This window comes from Hylobates moloch, unplaced genomic scaffold, assembly GCF_009828535.3.
Source record: "Hylobates moloch isolate HMO894 unplaced genomic scaffold, HMol_V3 SCAFFOLD_21, whole genome shotgun sequence".
Lineage (NCBI taxonomy): Eukaryota > Metazoa > Chordata > Mammalia > Primates > Hylobatidae > Hylobates > Hylobates moloch.
In genome coordinates this window covers 11,352,933-11,375,062 of record NW_026652296.1, presented here as the reverse complement: position 1 = coordinate 11,375,062, position 22,130 = coordinate 11,352,933, and the positions used below count along the sequence as shown (strand labels likewise).

Genomic DNA, 22,130 nt, shown 5'->3' with positions numbered 1-22,130 from the left:
CCTCAAGGAGGTGGGGGTTAGGGACACTGGCCTGAGGACAGAGAACAGACAAGCTGGGGAACCACTTCACGTTTGGTCTGCTAGGCAACATGACATTTGGCCCAAACCAACTTTGGCCAATGTGAAGTTCTAAGAAATATCTTGTTCTGGGATGAGTACTTATGGTGTAACAGTCCTGCAGAGCATTTTCTTCCAAAACCTTCTGGCCTACTGACATGCCATGGACTTGTCAACCATGTGAGTCTCAAAACATAATCCCCACATTCTCTGACACTCCTCCATCAAGAGACAAGGCTTTTGTCTCTTCCCTTTGAGCTTGGGCTCTGCAACTGCTTGTTCAGTAGAATATGGCAGAAATGACCCAGTGCCAGTTTCAGGACCCAGACAGACCTTGAGAAACTGGTATCTTTCACTTCCTGCTTGTTGGTGTGATCACTCTTGGAACCAGATGCCTCCTGTGAGGAAACTCAAGGCACCTCATAGAGGGGAACTGTCAGACAGCAATATCTTTCCAGCCCTGCGAGCAAGTGAGCCCCAGTTGAGCCACCCCAGTGGAGGCTGTGTGCAGAGCAGAAATGAACCAGCCCTGTCCATCCCTGCCCACACTGCAGATTCATGAGCAAATAAATATTTTGTTTTTAGCCACTAAGTTTTGGAGGGTGGTGTGTTATGTGGCTGTAGAGAAATAGAACATCTTCCCAACTTGGAAGGAATTTCCTGGGCCCTGCAGGAACCCAATCCAGATGTAGGATTTTAATAATAACAGAGAGGCCTGGGGTTATTTTAAGGAAGACCAATAAATCAGGTCAGGAAACATCATCTGCTGACTTCCTTCTGGCACTCCCTAGCCTTGTCAATGAGAATAGCTGAGAACAGTCTAGGAGTCTTCCCTATTTGAGATAGAATCTTCTGCTAATCAAACACACCTCAGGATCCTCTATGGCCAGGGTGGAGGTGGCAAAAGTGGAGAACAAATGTTTTCCCTTAATTCAGGATCTTATATATTTTTCACAGAATGTGGAATTATCTGGTGGCTATCGTCCTACTTGGACTATCAAAGGAAATAAGGCCGCTCTATAGGCAAGCATCAGAAACCTCTCCTTCTATTCCTTTCCTGTTTTATTTATTGTGTGGGGCTGCCATGGAGATGGAGCTGGGAAGAGACAGGGGAAGTTCAGCCTACAAAATCTGTGTGAAGCTGGGTGCAGTGGCGCATGCCTGTAGCCCCAGCTATTCGGGAGGCTGAGGTGGGAGGGGTGCTTGAGCTCAGGAGATCAAGTGTGCTGTGAGCTCTGGCTGCACCACTGTACTCCAGCCTGGGTAAGAGAATGAGACCCCATCTCTTTTTTTTTTTTTTTTTTTTTTGAGACGGAGTCTCACCGTGTTGCTCAGGCTGGAGTGCAGTGGTGCGATCTCGGCTCCCTGCAACCTGTGCCTCCCAGGTTCAAGTGATTCTCCTGCCTCAGCCTCCCGAGTAGCTGGGATTACAGGCGCATGCCACCACGCCTGGCTAATTTTGGTATTTTCAGTAGAGATGGGGTTTTACCATGTTCGTCAGGCTGGTCTCAAACGCTTGACCTCAAATGATCCGCCCACCTTGGCCTCCCAAAGTACTGGGATTACAGGTGTGAGCCACCGCACCCAGCCTGAGATCCCCTCTCTTAAAAAAAAAATTGTGAATGCCTCTTTTTGTTGGAGTAGGGTTTGGACTGGTTCTTTGCTTGCTTTTCATAGAAGTGGGTTTGTCATGTGATTTTAAAAGTCTCTAAAACTCTGCCTGCCAAACTATCCCTCTGTCTTATTTTACATTAGCTAGAACACCCCAAGGGGCAATGATGGCAGGACAAGCTCCAAGGGGTGATGTGGGCAATAACAGTCAATGTCTGCTCTACACTTGATGGTGCACAAGAGCTTTTTATAATCATGATCTTGGAATATCCTTTCAGGAATCCAGTGAAGGTGACTGGACAAAAACTATAGTATGCCTGTACAAAGGAGTACTACACAGCAATAAAATGGAATGAGCTACTGATGCATGCCACATCATGGATGAATCTCAAAACCATGATACTGAGTGAAGGCAGCCAGATGCAAAAGGCCACACACTGTATGATGCCATTTACGTGAAATGTCCCAAAGAGACAAATCCATAAGGAAAGAAAGCAGCTTGGTGGTTGCCTGGGCCTGGGTGAAAGGGGCATGGGGAGTGAATGCAAATTGGCATGGGGTTTCTTTTGGAAATATTCTGAAATTGGATTGTAGTGATGGCTGCACAATGCTGTAAATTTACTAAAAATTATTGAATTGCACACTTAAAATGAATGAATTTTATGGTATAAAGCTCCATAAGGCTGTTTAAAAATTTTTATGGTATAAAGCTATTAAAAAAAACAAAAAAAGAACATAGGGGAGTCAGAGGGAGGAGACAAGGGGTGGAGGGTGGGGTTGTTAGAGCTTCGTGGGGCATAGGAGGTAAATGGATATGTACTGGCTGGAAAGGATAGAAGCTGTGATTTTCTTAGTCACCTAACTGGGGAAATCCCAGAACAGGAGGCCTCTGAGTTCCTACTAGCTGAAAAGTGATAAAAGCTGAGAGTAATAATGACAAGTGCTAACACTGATTAAGTGCCAGGCACATGCCAGGCAACTATGCAGAGCATGTTACAGGTATGAACCTGTATGTTCCTCCAAGAAGCCCTTTGAAGTGGTATTGGGAGACAATTCTCCATGGGTGTCTCCAAGGTCTGCATGTCTTCAGCTCAAAAGACACTGAGACCTTTGTTCTAGACTATCATCTCAAGGACATCTGTGTAGCAAACATACTTGGAGGACAGAGACAATATCTCTCTCTGGAGCAGAAGGAAGAGGATAGAGTTGTTTTCCAACCAATACAATAATGTCTCCATCTGAGGCAAAGGCTAGACAGGTTTGGCAATAGATCCCTTGTAAGATCCCAGGTTTCCTAAGCTCTGGGATCCTCCATTGTGACACAGATCTGCTGCTGTGTGTGCAGAATCCATTTGGGTTGTTTTGCATTGCTCTCATGGAACTTGGGAGACAATTAGAACTGAGGCAAAAATGAAGCTTGTGCTGCTTGCTAAATGTGACTAATAAAGTCCTTTGTCTCTGACCTGGGATCTCGTGTCTTCTGCGGTCATGGATGGCATTGTGGCAGACTAACTCATTAGCTTGTGAGCAGTCCAAAATCTCGGACCCTTCGTAGTTCTTCTGTCATACTCACATCACCCCTGTTTTACAGATGAGGACTTTGAGGCCCAGAGAATTGAAGCTTCTTGTTCAAGATCACATAGCTAACAAGTAACAAAGCTAGGATTGATACCCAGACCAATTGGGAAAGGCAGGAGAGATGAGTAGGGGATTGGAGAAGAGAACCGCTGGAAATGACAGGAGCTGAAGGCCCCGAAGGTACACAGAAGGTCGTGCCTCTCAGCTTCCCAAACCCACACACCCCCAGATGCTGCCTGTCCCTACATCCGGCTGCTGGGGCTGAGCAGCCAATTTGGGACGACCGTGATATATTTAACGGTGAGTCACGCTCTCCCCCAGCAATCAGCAGTGGCAGGCTCGGGAGGATGCAGGGAGCATCTCTGGAAATCCGTGCCTGAGGGTCGCCATGACAACGCCATCTGAGTCGCTTGCCAGCAGCTGGGATGCCAGTGACTGAACCAAGGCACAAAATAGTCTCACAGGCTGAGTGCGGCCGAGGACAGGAGCAGGCCCCCTGCACGGCATCCCCAGTGGGTTTGCCAGGGATTGATGGGAGGGATGTGAGGTCTTGGTGACAAGGGAGATTTATGGGCTCACTGTCCAGGTCACAGTACTCTATGGAAGCCTGGGGTCCCTGGCTGGTGGGAATGAGCACACTTGGCGTGATGGGTATTTTGGTGAGCACCATCTCTTCCTGTCCTGGTTCCTCTTGGTTTGTCTGTCTCTCTCATAGTCGCTCTCCCAGAGGCCCTGCCCCACTGAGGCTTCTACCCAAGTGTCACAACCTCTGAAGACTGACAGCAACTTGGGAATGTAACCAAGATCATCTTCCAGGATAATTCTGAAGACTTCAGAACCTAGGGCGAATCAGCCACACCCACACACTAACACCAAATATGAATGTCCCATGAAAGCAGCTTGGAATCCATTCATTCATTCATAAATCCATTCATCACCTTGTCCTCTCAGTTGTTCATTCTAAATTAAAACCTGGGTCCTACAGGCCCTATGTAGAAGTGGGTTTGGTTGTCCTGTCCTCATCTCCTTTCACTCCCCCTCTCTTATTCTACTCTAGCTCACTAGTCTTACTGCTGTTCCTCAAACATACAGATGCTTTCCTGCCTCAGAGCCTTTGCACTTGCTCCTCCATCTGCCTGGAAATCTCTTCCCCCAGAAGGGAAGCTCTCCCTTTAGGTTTCTGCTCATATGTCATCTTCCCAGAGACACACTATCAAGACCACCCTAGGAGAAAGCACCTAATTCAGCCTCAGTGATAAGGCCAAATATATATATATGTATAATATGACATATATCTGTAACTTAGTTTCCCCCATCCATATGGAGCAAAGAGAGACAAGCTGAAAATTGGTGGCCTGTAAGTTGAATCTAACCCACAGAACTGTTTTGTTTGGTCTACATAGTGTTTCAAGAATTGAGCAAGTTGCTAACACTTATAAAGTTGAGAGATTTTGTTTTAGAATGCTAATTTTCAATTTATCTTGAAAAACTAAGGTTGGGTGTGATGGCTCACGCCTGTAATCTTAGCACTTTGGGAGGCTGAGGAAGGTGGATCACTTGAGCCCAAGGAGTTCGAGGCCAGCCTGGCCAACAGGACAAAACCCCGTCTCTACAAAAAATACAAAAATTAGCTGTGTGTGGGGGCATACACCTGTAGTCCCAGCTACTTGGAAGGCTGAGGTGGGAGCATCACTTGAGGCTGGGAGGTTGAATCTGCAGTGAGCCATAATCGTGCTACTGCACTCCATCCTGGGAGACAGAGTGAGACCCTGCCTCAAAAAAAAAAAAAAAAAAAGAAAACAAAAATATTAAGCTGTGCATTCTGCATCTGTAACAGCAACTGGCTGAGGCATAAGCATTCCAGTGCCAAAGGCCCTATGTGGCCCTCTTCATTCATTTATGTGGCCATGTTCTACCTATGGGAGTCTTTGGGCTTGCAGCCCAAGTCTCTAATCTGAGGTCTCTAAGGGTCTTTGGTTTGGGCTGGAAAGAGTGCGGCACAGTGGTTAAGAGTCAGGCTGATGGGGCTGCAGTCCTCACTCATTTCAGCAATCACAGTTTCAGTTTTCTCACGTGTAGTATGGAATCTCAGAGAGTTAATGGGAAAACTGAACAAAACAATATACCTGGAAAAATGCTTAACACAAAGCCTAGGAAATAGAACACAATAAGTGGAAACTTAAAAAAAAGCTTTTTCTGGTCTTTAATGACAGTCCATTCCTTGATCTGACTCACCAGGTCTCTTCGATCAGAAACTTGGGAGAAAAGGAAGGGCTGTTTTGCTGCAATTCACTTAATGTCAAAGCAGGAAAGACCTCGGACAAAGCTTCAAGTCTAACCTTTTTTGTTCTCGGGTGAGTAAACCAAGACCAGAGGATGAGTCTTGCCCAGAAGAGTTTCTAACCATTCCTCCCCTGGGTATATGTTTCCCGGTGAAATTTGCTTAAAGTTGGAATAGGCAGAGTGTGGGCCAGACCTATGGGCATTGTTGTGAACACTTGCTTTTAACTGCCCAGTATCTACTTGCCCTTTATCTGTAACAGCTGCCTGATTTTCCCTGGCACCATCCCTCCTCTGATCCCCAGGAAATGGCTCCAGGTGTGGGCATGTGGTTCATGACCACAGTGGTTGGCTCAGAGATGGCCATATGATGCAATCCAGGCCAATGCATGTCAACCACAGGGCTCTTAGGAACTACTGGTACCCACTGGAGCTGCTGGGCTGGTTGGATACAAGCCTGGGGCTGCTGGGAGCCATTTTTGCTATGACTTGGGGGAGCTGCCTGAGAGGATGCCAACACAAAGGAAAAAAGGTCCTGGTGATGGAGGAAAACAGAAACCTTAGAGCATGATTTGAGCACCTTGATTCAGCTGAGCCTGAAGGCACGTACCCCTGGGCTTTTCAGTTACATAAGCCAATCAATCCCCTCTGTCTTCCTCCTTTTTTGCTACTATCAGTTAGAATTAAGGTTCTGGACTCATCCAGGCATGGTAGGTGAAGGTGTTGGGTAAGCAAAGGCCCAGAAGAAGGAAAATGCAGAACAAGTTCTGGGATTTCCAATGAATAGCCTGCAGTGGGAAGAGGCCAGTAAAGTCACTTAAAGCCAGAACCTGGGGAGCTTTGAATGCCTTGCTAAGTCACTTTGACTTTATCCTAAGGGTAACAGGGAGCCATAGAAGATTCAGAGGAAGGGAAAGGACCTGCCAGAGTTGGCAATGGTGTGGGGGTTCGGGAGAGAGGATTATTCTGGATATGAAGTCTGGTTCAGGGTTCTCCTGGGCTCCAACTCCAGCCAAGAGTGCACGCAGTGGTGAGAGAGGGTGTCTTCCACCAGCACCCGCAGCTCCCAGTCCCTCCTGACTGTCTTATAATAACAGTGTTTTCAATGCAGACCTTCTGGGTTCCCTGCCGCGAATCACTCAGCCACCCTTCCAGGGAGAAAACAAAAAGCAGTGTTTTTCCGTGTCTATTTTAGGCTGCTGCCTACATCTTTGTTCTTCGTGAGGAACACACACTCCCGGGGGGCCCTTTTCTCAGCTGCGGCCCGGCAGTCGGGTCTGGACCACCAGGCTGGGTTCTGTTATGGGAAAGAACCAGCAGATGTAATGGAATCATGCCAATTAGGCCAGGAGCTGCGTGGGGATGATGTTATCATTAAGTTCCAGAAGACGTGGAGGTGAGGGGGAAGGTAGCTCATCCCGGTCCACATGCCCGTCCCAGACGGACTGCCTTTTTTGATCTGTCCTCTTCGACTATCCTGAGCAGCTACAGAGAGCCCACCCTCGCTATCCCCTGAGGGATAGAATTTAGAAGTCTGCATTGTATGAGGCACTTGTGCTCATTTTACTGTTGGGCTGAAAGCAGAAGTAGAAATTCTACTGCAAATGGGTGGATCCAGCCCACCCATTTTACAGATGGTAAAACTGAGGCCTGAAGAGGAAACATAGTTTGCTCAGGATTATAGAACATTTGGTGGCAATCTATGACCAAAAAGACCAGAACATAAAATCTCGGTACTCGCATGTACCTTATCTGTCTTGGTCAACATCGTGTCCCATCACAAAACGTAGTACATGGCAAATAATAGGCCCTTGATATACGTTGGATGAATGAACAACATCTCTACTGCTGTTTTCAGCTTTCACAAAGAATTCTCACACACATTCCCTCATTTCGACGTCATGATTGTCTTTGTAGCCAAGAATTGCTTTTGTCCTTATTTTGCAGGTGAGGAAACGGAAGTTAAGAGAGGTTTAGTTGCCTATCCAAGATCACACAGCCTAGGTAGAGACTGAATTTGAATCCATGTCATCTTGATGCAGGCTGGGGCATCCCTTAAATTTTGGTAGAGGAAGAGACCTTGGAAATGTTCAGCTGGGAGGTAAAAGCCTTGGTCTACAAGGACAACTCTGACCTTAATTATACTACAACATTTGGAGTGAAGGGACTAAGAAAGCAGGTCCTCAAAATGTTCAAAAGAGTTACCATATGACCTAGTAAGTCCACTTCTAGGTATATATATCCAAGAGAGTTGAAAACTTATGTCCATGCAAAAAATTATACATGAATGTTCATAGCAGCTTTATTCATAATAGCCAAAAAGTAGAGACACCCCAAATGTTCATCAACTGATGAAAGATAAATAAAATGTGGCCTATCCATACAATAAAGTAGTATTCATCCATAAAAAGGAACAAAAACGGATACAGGCTGGACTGTGGGCGAGCCTTGAAAACATTTTGCTAAGTGAAAGAAGTTAGTCACAAAAGGCCCCATATTGTATGATTCCATTTATGAGAAATGTCCAGAATAGGTAGATCTAACGAGACAGAAAGTATAGATTACTGGTTGCCAGGGGATGAGGGGAGGAAGGAATGGGGGGTGACTGTTAATGGGTACAGGGTTTCTTTTTGGGGTGATTAGAATGTTCTAAAATTAGATGTGATGATGGCTTCACAACTTTTTGAATATGCTAAAACTATTGAATTATACATTTTAAATGGGTGAATTTTATGACATTTGAATTATACCCCAATCAAACCCTTAAAAAAAAAAAAAAAGAGCAAGAGGAGCATTTCCATGGAAAGGAAGTTTTAGAAGGGGGAACATACAAATGAGGAAGGGTCCCCAGCATGGACAGCTCCATGCTGTCTTCTTGGATGTCCCAGGAAGAATTTCAAGAAAGTATTTCAACCCCAAGCTCCAAGGAGTCACCTGAGGGCTTGTTCCTAGGGAGTTGAGAATCTGTAGGACACCTCCTCCAGGTAACTCTCCCAGATATCCCAACCACAGACAAGAAAATGAACTCATTATGATAACTGGGAACCACTCAGTGCCCCGGTGCTCTGCTTGTGATATTTCACTGAAGCCATGCGACAACCTTGCTGAATGTAAGGTAGTACCATCACCCTTACTATCCAGGTGAAGAAATGGAAGCTCAGAGAGATAAAATGACTTGTCCGGGGTCACACAGCTTTTGGCTGTCTCAACTACATAATAGAATGTGGGACACACCCAGAGTAAGGCCTGAGGCCACTTTCCGAGGGAACCCAAGCAAGTTCTTTGACCACTGTGAGCCTCAGTTTCCCCATCTGTTCCATGAAATCCCAGCTTACTCCTTCATTGTCCTGGTGGGGGCTTCAGCCAGAGCATCACCACCTGCCTCTGATATAATGGTGCTTCACATTTCATCAGATTTCATGTGAACAAAGCCAAACATCTTTTCTCAGTGCCCCACCTGCCCAGGGATCCTAGTCCACATCTATGCTGTTTTTCTCCACTCTGTCCTTCCAGTGCTTGGCATGCTGCACTGCTTCTCAAAAAAAACCCTGATGTTGCCTGCCACTGGGTTCAAGGCAGATGATGTGATTTCACAGGCTTTCTTCTTCAGCACTAAATAAGGTGCTTTTGTGGGGCCCTTCAGAACCTAAACTTTCTGAAGCTTTAGGTTCAACTTTGGAGTTTGTAGACTTGCAGAGAATTTTCCATCAAAGTGTACGGGCAGAGATGCAAACAAACACTCTTTTATATCTCCATCCATCCATCCATTCATTCACCCATCCATCCATTTACTCACCCATCCATCCATCCATCCATCCATCCATCCATCAATCATCCATCCATCCACTCATCCACCCATCCATTTATCCATCCATCCATCTATCCACTCATCTACACATCCAATTACCCATCCATCCATCTACTAATCCATCCATTCATCCACTCATTCATCCATCCACTCATGCATCCATTAAATCATATATTCATCTACTCATCTATCCACCCATTCATTTATTTTCCCATTTGCTTTATTCATTCATTAATTCAATAAATATTTACCAAAAGCCTACTATATGCCGGGCACTGTGTTGGCCAGTGGATACAGTGGAAGAAAAGACAAAAAGGGTCCTTCTCCTCATGGAGCTCACAGTCCACTGAAGGAAGATGGGCCTCAATAGACACACAAAATGTAAGCATAAATTGGGATGAATGCTACCAAAAAAAGTCCAGAATAATAAAGGTGCCTAATTTCCATTGGGAGATGGGGGAGGCTTTTCTGAAAAAGTTGACATTTAAGATAAGATCTGAAGTATAATTTATGATTTATCAGTTAGGAATGCTCTTGGTTCAAGAAGTAGAAAATGCTAACCAAAAGAGGCTCCAGCAGTTAGGGTTATGATCCCACATAACCAAAATTCCTGAAATAGGGTTACCCCATCGCTGAGGGACTTGACAACATAGTCAACTATCTAGACTTTCTACCATCTCCTCTACCACCCTTAGAGGACTGGCTTCATTCCCAGGCTGGCTTACTTCATAGACACAAGATAGCTGCCTCTGCTCTGGCCATCAGGTGAAGACATGCCCATGTTCATACTCAGACCATCACGAGCAAAAGGAATGGGGCCACCATGATTGTCTCAGACCAGCTGTTTGTAACTGGGCATGATTTTGCGCTCCAGGGGACATTTAGAGACATTTTCAGTGGCATAATTATGTGTGTGTTTTGGGGGGATTGCTACTGGCATCTTGTGGATAGAGGCCAGGGATGTTGCTAAGCATCCTACAGTGCACAGTACAGACCCCACGGCAGATAATTATTCAGATGTCAATAGTGCTGCTTTAGACCAGTCAGAACAAAATCCTGAGTCATGGGGCACACAGTAGAAAGGGGTAGGGGAATTGCTTAAGAAAGCTTTCCTGGATGATGTAATAGCTCAACTGAGTCTTGAAAAATGGACACTGGCTAAATCAATCCAGGTAATAAGTCAGTCTAACCAGCTGGCCATGTGGATGAGCAAAAATGCAGCCCTTCCCTCTTTTCTGCCTCTTATAGTTGATGTGAGCCCCATATGGTCAGGGACCTCACCTGACCCATTCACTTCGCCATCCCCCTTCCCATCTGATGCCCATTACCATAGTTGTTCAACACATTGTTGTCAAAGAATAAGGGACTAAAATGGGGAGAAACCTTCTCTGGAGACTGAAGCCCCAACTTTGAAAATTCCTGGGAGTCACACAGAGTGAATGTTGGGGGCAATGACTCTGGAATAAATATAGGAGGATATCAGTCAACATGAGGAAACCCCAAGCAAACATTTGGTTCAGTCCTATCATTGTACAGATGGGGAGACTAAGACACACAAAAGGGGAGAAAATGGTTCAAGGTCACTCAGAAAGCTGGGGGCAGATGCAGCCAGACCCATGTGCCCCTTTCTTAACCCATGATCAACATCAACTGGTGGATCTTGAACAATTGTTTAGAGACTCACAATCCAGCTGAGCACAGTTCCGAATTCCTGAATTTGGGAATTTTGGTGTTTCCCACCACTTGTCTCCTTAGAAAGCTTTCTTCCTGGGTTCACTTACCTTGGGACCCCAGAATGATGCTGAGTGGGGCCACCTTCTGTGAGTGTGTACTCTGCTCAGATGGCAAAATGGCTACCAAACTGCCCAACCCAAATGGCTGGTTCATGGACAAGTTTCGTTTGGCCCATGTTTGTTTAATTCCTAAAAAAATTATTATTTGCATTCTTTGCCAACGATAAAAATAATTGGGACATTGTGCCTTAATCCAAATTTCCCACTTCTCTTCTGATTGAAGGTTTGACAGCATTGTGGCCATTTTTCTGCATGGCAGCTATTTACAGGAGCTGGGCACTGGCTGCACCTTTTGTCAGGATACAAGTGCCCCATTTCATCCCAGTGCCCTCCTGGCTATATCACTCTCGTACAGGGCTGTCTGGCCCCCAAGAAACAGTCTCAGATTGCAGCCCAGCCCCAGCTGATGGGACACAGGCGTGAGTGGGTGAGGCCATGCAGGGACCACAAGCAGGACACTCTCCCTCTCTCTTGGAAGGAAGCACCTTGGTTACCATGGCAACATGCTGCTGTTTGTAACACATCTTCCACCTGAAAAGGAGAGGAGATGACAAGTACATCTCTCTTCTCAGCCCAGGCAACATCAGCTCCTGGCACCCCCAAAAACCTAAGAGCGAGAAGGGGGAGTGTGATCTGTCTTCTCCAATCTGGGCCCCAAATGCAGATGCCCCAAACACCCCCATTTGTTCAACCAACCCAGAGATGAGGCGTTGGGAAGGGTTGATTTAGATTCCATCTTATATAAAAAGACCAGAACATTTTTGATTAGAGATGGAGGAAGGTGTGGGAGTCTGAGACAGTGCTTTGTTTCTGGGCAAATGTACACATTCCCTGATGCCTCTCTTCTCTCCACATCCTCTAAGCAGAAGCATAGACTCCCTCCCCTTACCACTCCTCACAACCAAATTCCCTTCAGCCAGGACCCCAGACCTTTCCCAATACCCAGGAGCCCCCAGGGCAGCAGGCCTGTTTCTAGGCTGCCTACAGAACCCGAAGGAAGTAAGGGAATGAAATAAGAGAATCAGCCAGAAATAAGGCAGGGCACCGTGCGATATTTTCCTTTGAAACTAAGAGGCTGAGAGCTGGAACAGCAGCAGAAATCAGAAGAAATCTCATTGAGAAAAGAGGCACAGAGAGGAGTGCCAATTAGCACCCAGGTCCCCTCCTGGGAGTATCAATCCATAAATATTAATAACCGTAATCATCCAGTATTAGTTATAATGCCTTGTAAATTAAGGTCATTTTCCGTGGAGTAAATAGCTGCGTTAATGGCAGCAAAAGGTAACGGCGTCGCTGGCTGCGTGCCAGTTGATGCCTGCCAGGATGACAGCATAAATCAGGAAGGACAGGTCCAATCTGTGAAGAGGAAGTGGCATGGGGGCAGGTGGAGTGACGGGGCAGAGTGTGGCCGCAGACACACATCCCATGCAAGGCCCTTGGGCCAATCTGATCTAACAGGGACCTGCTTTAGACAGGTGATGTCTGGGGCAGATGAAGCTCCCAGGGTCACTAGGTGTAGGTAGGAGTGGAGAGATAGGGCCGGGTGGGTAGGGTGAGGGTGTCTCAGAGGGAGGTGGCACCAAGACTTCAGACACTTGGGTTAAGAGCAGAGGGCCATGATTTGAGCTGCTGCCCGTGGCATTTCACTGCAGACCTTGGCACCTTTGCTAAGCGACACAGCCATTCTCTTCTTCCTCTACCTCCTTTCCCTCCTCTCCATCTTCTTTCTCTTCCACTCCTCTCCTTCTGCCAGGGCTGACTTCTCCATTAGGCCCAATAGACACAGCCTGGGGCTCACACTACCTCTAGGGCCCCTTCTCCAATGTTTTAATTTCTTTTATAATTAGAAGAAAAAAAGAACTTTCAGCCAGAAGAAAATGTTGTAATACCGTATGTGATATTAATATATTCATCTTTATACCAGTGCAGCCATAATATAGAATGTTTGATTTTTTTTCATGGAGAGAGGCATGAGTGCCCAGGGCCCACAAAATTCATCACATGGCCCTACTTTCTGCTCCCCACCCCTCCTCCCACTAACCATGGGGCCCTAAGCAATTAGCATTGCCTTATGGAGTCTCGGTTTCATCCTTTGCAAATGGGCTAATTTTGGTGATGCCTTCCCAAGCAGTATGAAGTAAAATAGTATTGGAAAAAGCTTTGGCCACAAAGTGGTGTTTGCCTCCTTTTCAGGAGGCTCTGGGATCCCGGGAGTTGGGCGGGTGATGTATTTGAAAATCTCAGTGGATGGAGTCCCTGGTAATGCTCTCTACGGACTCCCCAAGCTAAATGCACCATCAGACCCTTCTCTGTCCCATCTTCCTGGGCTCCCTGGTTTCTCTAAAGAGCAAATGCTTTTCTTGACCCTCCGAGAAAACTCACAAGGCACTTGATGATACTAGATGGATCAAATAATGCCTCTAAATTCCAACGGAAAGAAAGTAGCCATTATGACGGGCTCCAGCAAGGGTAGGGAGCTGGGGGCCTGCTTGTTCCTTTACTGCTGGGACTGGACACACTGGGGTTTGCAATACCCAGTGCAGATGAAAATGCGGGGCCCCTTGTTCAAAAATTATGGATTTCATGACAGTGACAGCAGAGCCTCAAACAAAGTGTGGGGCCCTTCTGAGAGTGGGGTATGGTGCTACTGCACTGGTTGCACACCCGTGACAAAGCCTGTTGTTAGCTTCCAGCTGGGAGGATGGGTGTGGCAGTGGCCAGGGAGGGGACAGCAATGATGATGATACTGTTTGATTTCCACCAATTCCACCTTTGCCTAGTACAGTGCCTGGCATGTTGTAGGTGCCTAAGAAGTACTCGTTCATTCTCTCATTCCTCTAACACAGGGCCCACCCTGTCCCTACCAGGGTGGAAGCTGGACCACTGGGCCCGGCTTGGCACCTGGTAACGATCCCTCTCCAGGGGGCTGTGACCTGGATCCTCTCTCTCTTCCCTCCTCCACCTTCCCCCAGAAAGAGTGACCCTTTATTTTACTCCTGGCCTATGGTTTTTGTATTGGCAGAAGTGGAGGTGCTTATGGCCAGCATAGCCTCCAAACTAAACACTGCAGAAGTATTGAGTATTATTATTATTTTTATTATCTAAACTTGCAAACTCTGCCCCCTCCTATCACTCAGCTCCTCCCTTTTCTTCTTTACTTTTCTTCACTGCCCTTGTCCCCTCCTGATATTATAGTGCATATCTATCTGCTTGTATGCTGTCTGTCTCCCAGGCCGAAGGGTGGACTCCACGAGGACAGGGACTTATGTTAGTCACTCTGGAACCCCAGAGTTTGCACAGGGCTCGGCACGTCAAAGACACTCAATAGATATTTGTAGAATGTACACACAAATCTTGGAAAGGTGGGCAGGGATGCTGTGTGTCCTGGGGCCAGGAAGCCACCTCTCTGAGTCTCCCTTTCCTCACCTGTCAAAAAGAGGTAACAGCAGCTCTTGCAAAGGCTGAGGAGCAGATGAAAGGAGACCACACCCTGCAAAGGCACTGTGAGCTGGTGAGGGAGTGCAGCGATGTCACAGTTCCTACAGCCCGGCCTGCAAATCTGGCCACAGCTGCCAGTCAACAGCCCAGGCTCGGCTAAGGGTGCCGTAACTTGGTGCCCACCTTGGATTTTCACACCCAGCTGGCTACTGGCCACCAGATGGCATAGAAGGTTAGTCCAACCAGCTCGCCTGACCTGGAAGGCTGCCCAGCCTCAGAGAGCGTCCTTCCTAGCGATCACCTGGGCTCTAGACCTCAGCCTGGTCGTGGCCTGGAGGGCGGTGGAGGGGGCTCAGCCATTCAGACTCCTGTGTGGACTCTCACCTGACAGCATGTCATTCAATCCACTCCGTCAAGAAATACTATGATAACCGTCAGGGAAATGCAAGCCAAAATCACAGTGAAATACCACTTCACACCCACTAGGATGGCTAGAATAAAAACGACAGAACAAGGGCTGGCAAGGATGTAGAGGGACTGGAACCCTCATATATAGCTGGAGGAAATGTAAAATGGCAAAGTCACTTTGGAAAACAGTCTGGGAGTTCCTCTAAAGGTTAAACATGGAATTACCATATGATCCGGCAATTCCACTTCTAGGTATATACCGAGAGAAAGAAAAACATATGTCCACATAAAAATTTGTACACAAACGTTCATAGCAGCATTATTCATGATAGCCCAAAGTAGAAACAACTTAAATGTCCATCAACTGATGAATGGATAAACAAAATGTGGTATGTCCACATAATGGAACCTTATTCAGCCATAAAAAGGAATGAAGTACTGACGCATGCTGCAACATGGGTCTAAAATCTTGAAAATGTTATGCTGAGCAAAAGAAGCCAGACACAAAGGTCACTTATTGTATGATTTCATTTACATGAAATGTCCAGAATAGGGCAATGTAGAGAGATAACAATTAGGTTAGTGGCTGCCCAGGGCTGGGATGGAGGTGGGGAGAGATGGGGAGTGACTACTAAGGGGTAGGAGTTTCTTCTTGGGATGATAAAAATGTTCCGAAATTGATTATGATGATGGTTGTACCACTCCGTGTATGTACTGAAAACCATTGAATTTTACACTTTAATGGGGGTAAACTGTAGCTTTAATTTAATGGGTAAATTGTACATCTCAATAATATCTCAATAAATCTGTTATATGTGTATGTGTGTATGGATTTGAATAAAATATATTTATAGGGCATCTAATATGAGCCAGGTGAACAGCACAAAATCCCTGCTTGCTCAGGAAGATAACCATGAAGACACAGAGGAACAGATACAAGTGCAATTTGACTCGAAATATGAAAAGTGCAGTTTGACTTTAAGAAAAATAAAGCAGGCTGGGTTAGGGTTGGCCAGGACTGGAGTTGCTTTAGATGGAGGAGAGGCACTGTGGTCCAAGGAAGTCACACTGAGGAGGTAGCTTTTGAACAGAGACTTGAATGAAGAGATTGGGTGGGGTGGGGCACAGAAATTGGGTGGAAGAGCATTTGCAACAGGAGAAATAGCAAGTGCAAAGGCCCTGGGGTGGCAGCACTAAGGAGCCAGAGGAAGCTAAGAGATAAGGAGGGAGAATTGATGGGGGCTGGATCCTGGAGGGCCAGGGAGGTTCTGCTGAGACCCGTGGCTTGGTTCTGAGTGAAGTGGGAGTCATGGAGGGCTTTGAGCAGAAGAGGGACGTGCTCTGACTTAGGTTTGCACCAAATCTCTCTGGCTGTGAGTGGAGAATGGACTGTGGGGTGGATGTGGGCAGGATGGAAGCCAGGAGACCAGTGACTAGGCTACTGAAATAGACCAGGCGAGAGACGAAGGGGGCTCAGCCCAGGGGGTGGAGATGGAGGTGTGAAGTGGTCAGATGCTAGTTGTGGACTAGCAATTCTATCCATGGAACCTCCATTTGCAGGGATTTTTATTGCCATTTAACTTGACCCACATGTCAGCTGAGATCAAAAGCTTCCTACCTGATGAACAGTCTTTGAATCCCTCCCAATCACCAAGGTCAATCACAGCCCCTCTCCACAGCTCTACAAATGCCGGTGTCCTTGCTGCTTCTGTCCCTTGGGTTTAAATGTCCTGAACCCATCTGGATGCTGTCTCAGCCTCTGCCACCAATTTCCATGAGAAACTCAACCCATCAAACATGTTATCATTCTGGCAGACTTAACTGAAGAGTCAATAGTAGTAAACACCTTGTAAGATTCTTCTCCAGGTTAGATGAGTTAATGTATGTAAAAGCACTTAGAACAGTGCCTGGCACATGGTTGGCACTCAATGAATGTTCACTCCTATTATTTATTTATTTTTATTTTAGATTCAGGGGGTACATGTGCAGGTTTGTTAACACGGGTATATTTTGTGATGCGGAGGTTTGGGCTTCTAACGATGCCATTGCCCAAGCAGTGAACATGGTACCCAACAGGTCGTTTTTCAATCCTTTTCCCCCGTCTCCCTCCCCTCCCTCCCCTTTTCTGGACTTCCCGGTGTTTATCGTTCCCATCTTTGTGTCCGTATGTACCCAATGTTCAGCTCTCACTTATAAGTGAGAACATGTGGTATTTGGGTTTCTGTTTCTGCATTAATACGCTTGCGATAATGGCCTCCAGCTGCATCCATGTTGCTGCAAAGGATGTAATCTCGTTCTTTTTTATGGCTGCAGATTGTTATTCTTTAAGAGACAGGCTCTCACTCTGTCACCCAGGCTGGAGTGCAGTCGCGTGATCATAGCTCACTGCAGCCTTGAACTCCCGAGCCCAATCCACCCTCCCGCCTCAGCCCCCTGAGTAGCTGGGACTACAGGAACGCACCACCATGCCCAGCTAATTTTTAATTTTTCTTTTCTTTTTTTAGAGACAGAGTCTTGTGATATTGCCTAGGCTGGTCTTGAACTCCTGGCTTCAAGTAATCCTCCCGCTTCAGTCTCCGGTGAGAGCCACCGTGCCCCGTCCTGGCTTCTATTATTATCACGTGGCTAGTGTAAGGGGTGTTGGGTAGGTAGCTCCCTTTCTGGGAAACATTGGCCCCATCCACCCACATCCGATGGGGCTCTCCCATTTCAACAGGTCTTAAGAAGCCATCTCCTCAACAAAAGTGGGCCCCTGGGAGGAATTCTCCTGACAGCCACTAAAACAGTATGCTTGACCTGCATCTCATAACACATCCAGGAGGAAATGGAAGCACGGAAAGCTGGAGAACTAGGCCCAAGGTCACAAAACTTAGGTGTAGCAGAGCTGAGAATTCAATGTGCATTTGACGCTAAGCCAGGTGATAAAAGAAGGAAAGCCAGTTTTACTGAGTGCATGTTATATTCCAGGCATCTTTGTATGCACTGTGCTTTTATTTATTTATTTATTTAATTTATTTTTTGAGGCACAGTCTCACTCTGTCACCCAGGCTGGAGTGCAGTGGCGCGATCTCGGCTCACTGCAACCTCCACCTCCCAGGTTCAAGTGATTCTCGTGCCTCAGCCTCCTGAGTAGCTGGGATTACAGGCATGTGCCACCACACCCAGCTAATTTTTGTATTTTTAGTAGAGACGGGGGTTTCACCATGCTGGCCAGGCTGGTCTTGAACTCTCAGCCTCTGGTGATCGGCTCGCCTTGGTGTGTCAAAGTGCTGGGATTACAAGCGTGAGCCACTGTGCTCAGCCTGCACTGCATTTTTAAAAATTTCACTTTTTATGTAAATTATATTAATTTTGAAGGGCAGTACCTGCATACAGTTTGAAAATCAAAAAGGTACAAAAGGGTACACAGTTAAAAAGGGGGATCTCCCTCCCGCCCCTGTCCCCCGTCAACCAGCTCTCTGCCTCAGAAGTGACTACTATTTTGTTTCTTAGGGATCTTTCCAGTGACGGACTAGGAATGGCAGAACCTACTAGTTGCCCACCCAGTATCCATCCTCCACCTCCTCCTTGCGAACAGAACCCCAGTTTTGCTCACAGGTGGCCATATGCCCAGATAAAAACACTCACATTCTCGACTCCCTTGCAGTTAGCAGCAGCCATGTGACCTGGTCTGTACAATGAGATGCAGGTAGAAGTCCCTGGGCAGGGAATTTCTTTTCACTCCCTCAAATATCAAAGTGCCCAGAAAAGAAGACTTTTGTGTTTTTGTTTTGCTTTTGCCCTTTGCCCTTAAAAAAAATTTCCTGCCTGGGTGAGACTCCATCTCAATTAAAAAAAAAAAAAAATTTCCTGCCTCGAATGTGGACTTGATGCCTGGAGGTGGAGGAGCAGCCACCTTGAGACTGTAAGGGTCACAGACACGTACTCAGAATGGGGGAAACGAAAGAAAGATGCTTGAGTGCTTCAGCAGCTGCACCAGTGCGGGGCTGCCCAGCTCTGGACTTACTGTGTTTGTTCAAGCCATTGTTTGCTGGATTTTTCTCATCCTTGCAGCTACATGCCTTCCTAACTGAAACTGTGCCTAAATAAGCATTTGTATTTATCTATGTTCTTCCCCACTAAAATGGTAGCATATACTCCACCTACCCTTCAGGATCTTACGTCTTCACTTAACAATATATCTTGGAGGTTGTTACAAATAGGTACACACAGAGCTGCCCTGAACTTTTAAATGAATGTGTCTAAGACCTTGCACAGATGCTTCCTAGAGCGTTCCACCAGGTCCCTCTTGGTGTGGGTCGTTCTCAACTTCTTGCTATCACAGATAATACTGCAGAGACAAAACAGGGACATTGTTCATATCCCACATGTGAGGGTTTGTCTTCAGAAGAATTGCTGAATGCAAGGGCAGATGCTTTTTCAGTGTTCTTAGATTTTGTCAAATTTCCCTGCAAAGAGGTCTGGCTGACGTGCATTCCACCACCAATGTGGGAGTGCACCCACACGTTGTCTCTAATCCTTTCAACAACAAACTATGATGGTGTCCATTTTGCTGAGGCTCAGAGAATTGTACATCGCCTGCCCAAAGTCATCACAGGCAACTGGTGAGATGGGGATTTGTACCAGGGTCTGTCTGATGTCAAAGCTGTGCTTGTAAACACATGACATTGCTTTTCAGGCAGGCTGGATTCCAGAGACTCTCAGAAAAGAGGGAAGAACGAATCTGACCCAGGCGCTGGTCTGTACCTGAGAAGAGCCTTTGGGCTGGGCTGTGGGGAGGCCCGTGTTTGTCCTGGGCTGCATCCCAGCTCAGGTCTGTCACGGCCTTGCTGTGTGAGCAAGTCCTGCCCCCTACCCTCTCTCTGGGCCTCAGTCTTTCCACCTGTCAAATGGATGGCTTGGAGGTGCTGGTTCCTAAAATCCTTTAATGTTAGGCCTCTTGAAAATCCCCAAGTCTGAGGGTCTCTTGGGAGCTGCTTTTCAGACCTCAAAATAGAAACAGCGATTTTTCCTCTATTCCTGACCGAGCAGAGGTCAGCAGCGTCAGGGGCATCTATTTCTATCTGCGGACTGAGGTCACATTCCCTGGGGGAGGCTGGGCCACGGTGGGGCAACAGTCCACTGCCCTGTTTTCTCTGTAGGGCACATCTTCTCCCAGCTCTGATAGCCAGACTCTGAGGACAAATATTCCAGTTATGGTTTCATATACTGAGTGTTTTCCGAAGTGATTTACATATCTAATCTGGAAGAGAGGGACTACTCTTATCCCCATTTTACAGATAAGGCAACAGGGGCACAGAGAGATCGATCAACTTGCCTGAGGTCATTCGGCCAGTAAGCGGCAGCCAGGATTTGGCCCCAGGAAGCCTGGTGCAAGAATCTGTGCCCTTCACCGAGCATTTCTCAACCTCGACCTATTGGCATTTTGGGTTGGCTCACTCAGGTCGGGGGCTGCCTTGTGCATTCTGGGATGTTCAGCAGCATCTCTGGCCTCCACCCACTAGATGCCCCCTGGGTATGACAACCAAAATGACCCAGACATTGTCAAGTGTCCCCTGGAGGTCAAAATCACCTCCAGCTGAAAACTACTGTCTTAACACAGCTCTGGAGATGTGGATTCTAGGCCCATTTGGGGACTCTTGGGTTTTTTTTTTTTTTGAGACAGAGTCTTGCTCTGCTGCCCAGGCTGGAGGGCAGTGGTGCGATCTCGGCTCACTGCAACCTCCACCTCCCGGGTTCAAACAATTCTCGTGTCTCAGCTTCCTGAGTAGCTGAGATTACAGGCATGTAGTACCACCATGCCTGGCTAATTTTTTAATTTTTTGTAGAGACGGGGTTTTGCCACGTTGGCCAGGCTGGTCTTGAACTCCTCGGTTCAAGTGATCTACCCACTTTGGCCTCCCAAATGCTGGGCTTACAGACGTGAGCGACCGCACCCAGCTGATTCTTAACCCTTCTGAGCCTGCTTCAGGCTCTGGAAAGACACTGACAAAGGCCTAGAGAAGAACCTTGCCAGAGGGCCTTGCCCTGTGCAGGTGATAGAAGCGTCGCAGGGCAGCCTTCTCTGAGGCTGTTGATGGGACAACTCAGTTAGAGGCATTGGCGGGCAGCAAAGAAAAAGCTTGGGTGGTGGAATGGGCTTGGAGGTTGGCTGAGTGACCTTAGGCAAGTGCTGAGATTCTCTGACCTTAGGCAAGTGCCTTAGATTCTCTGAGATGCAGTCTTCTCAGCCAAAATCAGCGTTAACCCTTGTAGAGTTGAGGTGTGACGCTTAAATAAATTATTGTCATGATGAGTGAAGAAAAATAAAACTGAAAACTATATCCACAAAGGGTCTAGTTAAATAATGTATGGTACATCTAAGCCATGAAAGATTATGCAGCCATTAAAATGAATGAGGTAAATCTAGTTTTTGCTGATATGGAAAGATCTCTAAGGCTTATTTATTTATTTATTTATTTGAGATGGAGTCTTGCTCTGTCACCCAGGCTGGAATGAAGTGGCACAATCTCCACCCACTGCAACCTCTGCCTCCCGGGTTGAAGCGATTCTCCTGCCTCAGCCTCCCGAGTAGCTGGGACTACAGGTGCACGCCACCATGCCTGACTAATTTTTGTATTTTTAGTAGAGATGGGTTTCACCATGTTGGCCAGGATGGTTTCAATCTCTTGACCTCGTGATCCACCCACCTTGGCCTCCCAAAGTGCTGGGATTACAGGTGTGAGCCACCACGCCCGGTGGCTTGTTCATTTATTAATAGTTAAAAAGTAAGGTACCCAACAGTATATATGACATAATCCCATTGGTATTAGAAATAAAAATAATCTTTCTACATAGCGTTATTGAGCACCTACTGCTTGCCAGGCACTGGAGTAAGCAGGAGGAATACAGTGTGGATAAAACAAAACTCCTATTTCCATGGAGCTGGTAGAATATGAAGACAAATATACAAACACATGGAGGTTCTATGGGTTGGTGCAAAAGCAATTGCATCAACCTAATATAAAGACGTGCAAGAAAATGGCTTCTTCTGAGCCTGGAGATGTGGGAGTGAGATTTCTGTCTTTCCATTGTATGCCCTCTGGTATTGAATTAGTCTTACTGTTGAGTGCATTTATTTATTTATTTATTTATTTATTTATTTATTTATTTACTTA

At 46.6% G+C, this 22,130-nt stretch overlaps 1 protein-coding gene and 1 long non-coding RNA gene across 3 annotated transcripts in view; one reads left to right on the top strand and one right to left on the bottom strand.

The window, feature by feature from the left end:
* The window catches only part of KCNB1 (potassium voltage-gated channel subfamily B member 1), a 127,167-nt gene that overhangs the window by 64,055 nt on the left and 40,982 nt on the right, over positions 1–22,130 (bottom strand). The window lies entirely within an intron of this gene.
* On the top strand, positions 14,694–18,877 carry LOC131382199 (uncharacterized). Its single transcript, XR_009211458.1, has 3 exons — positions 14,694–14,797; positions 17,478–17,552; positions 18,466–18,877. It is a non-coding gene; the product is annotated as an uncharacterized LOC131382199 (long non-coding RNA).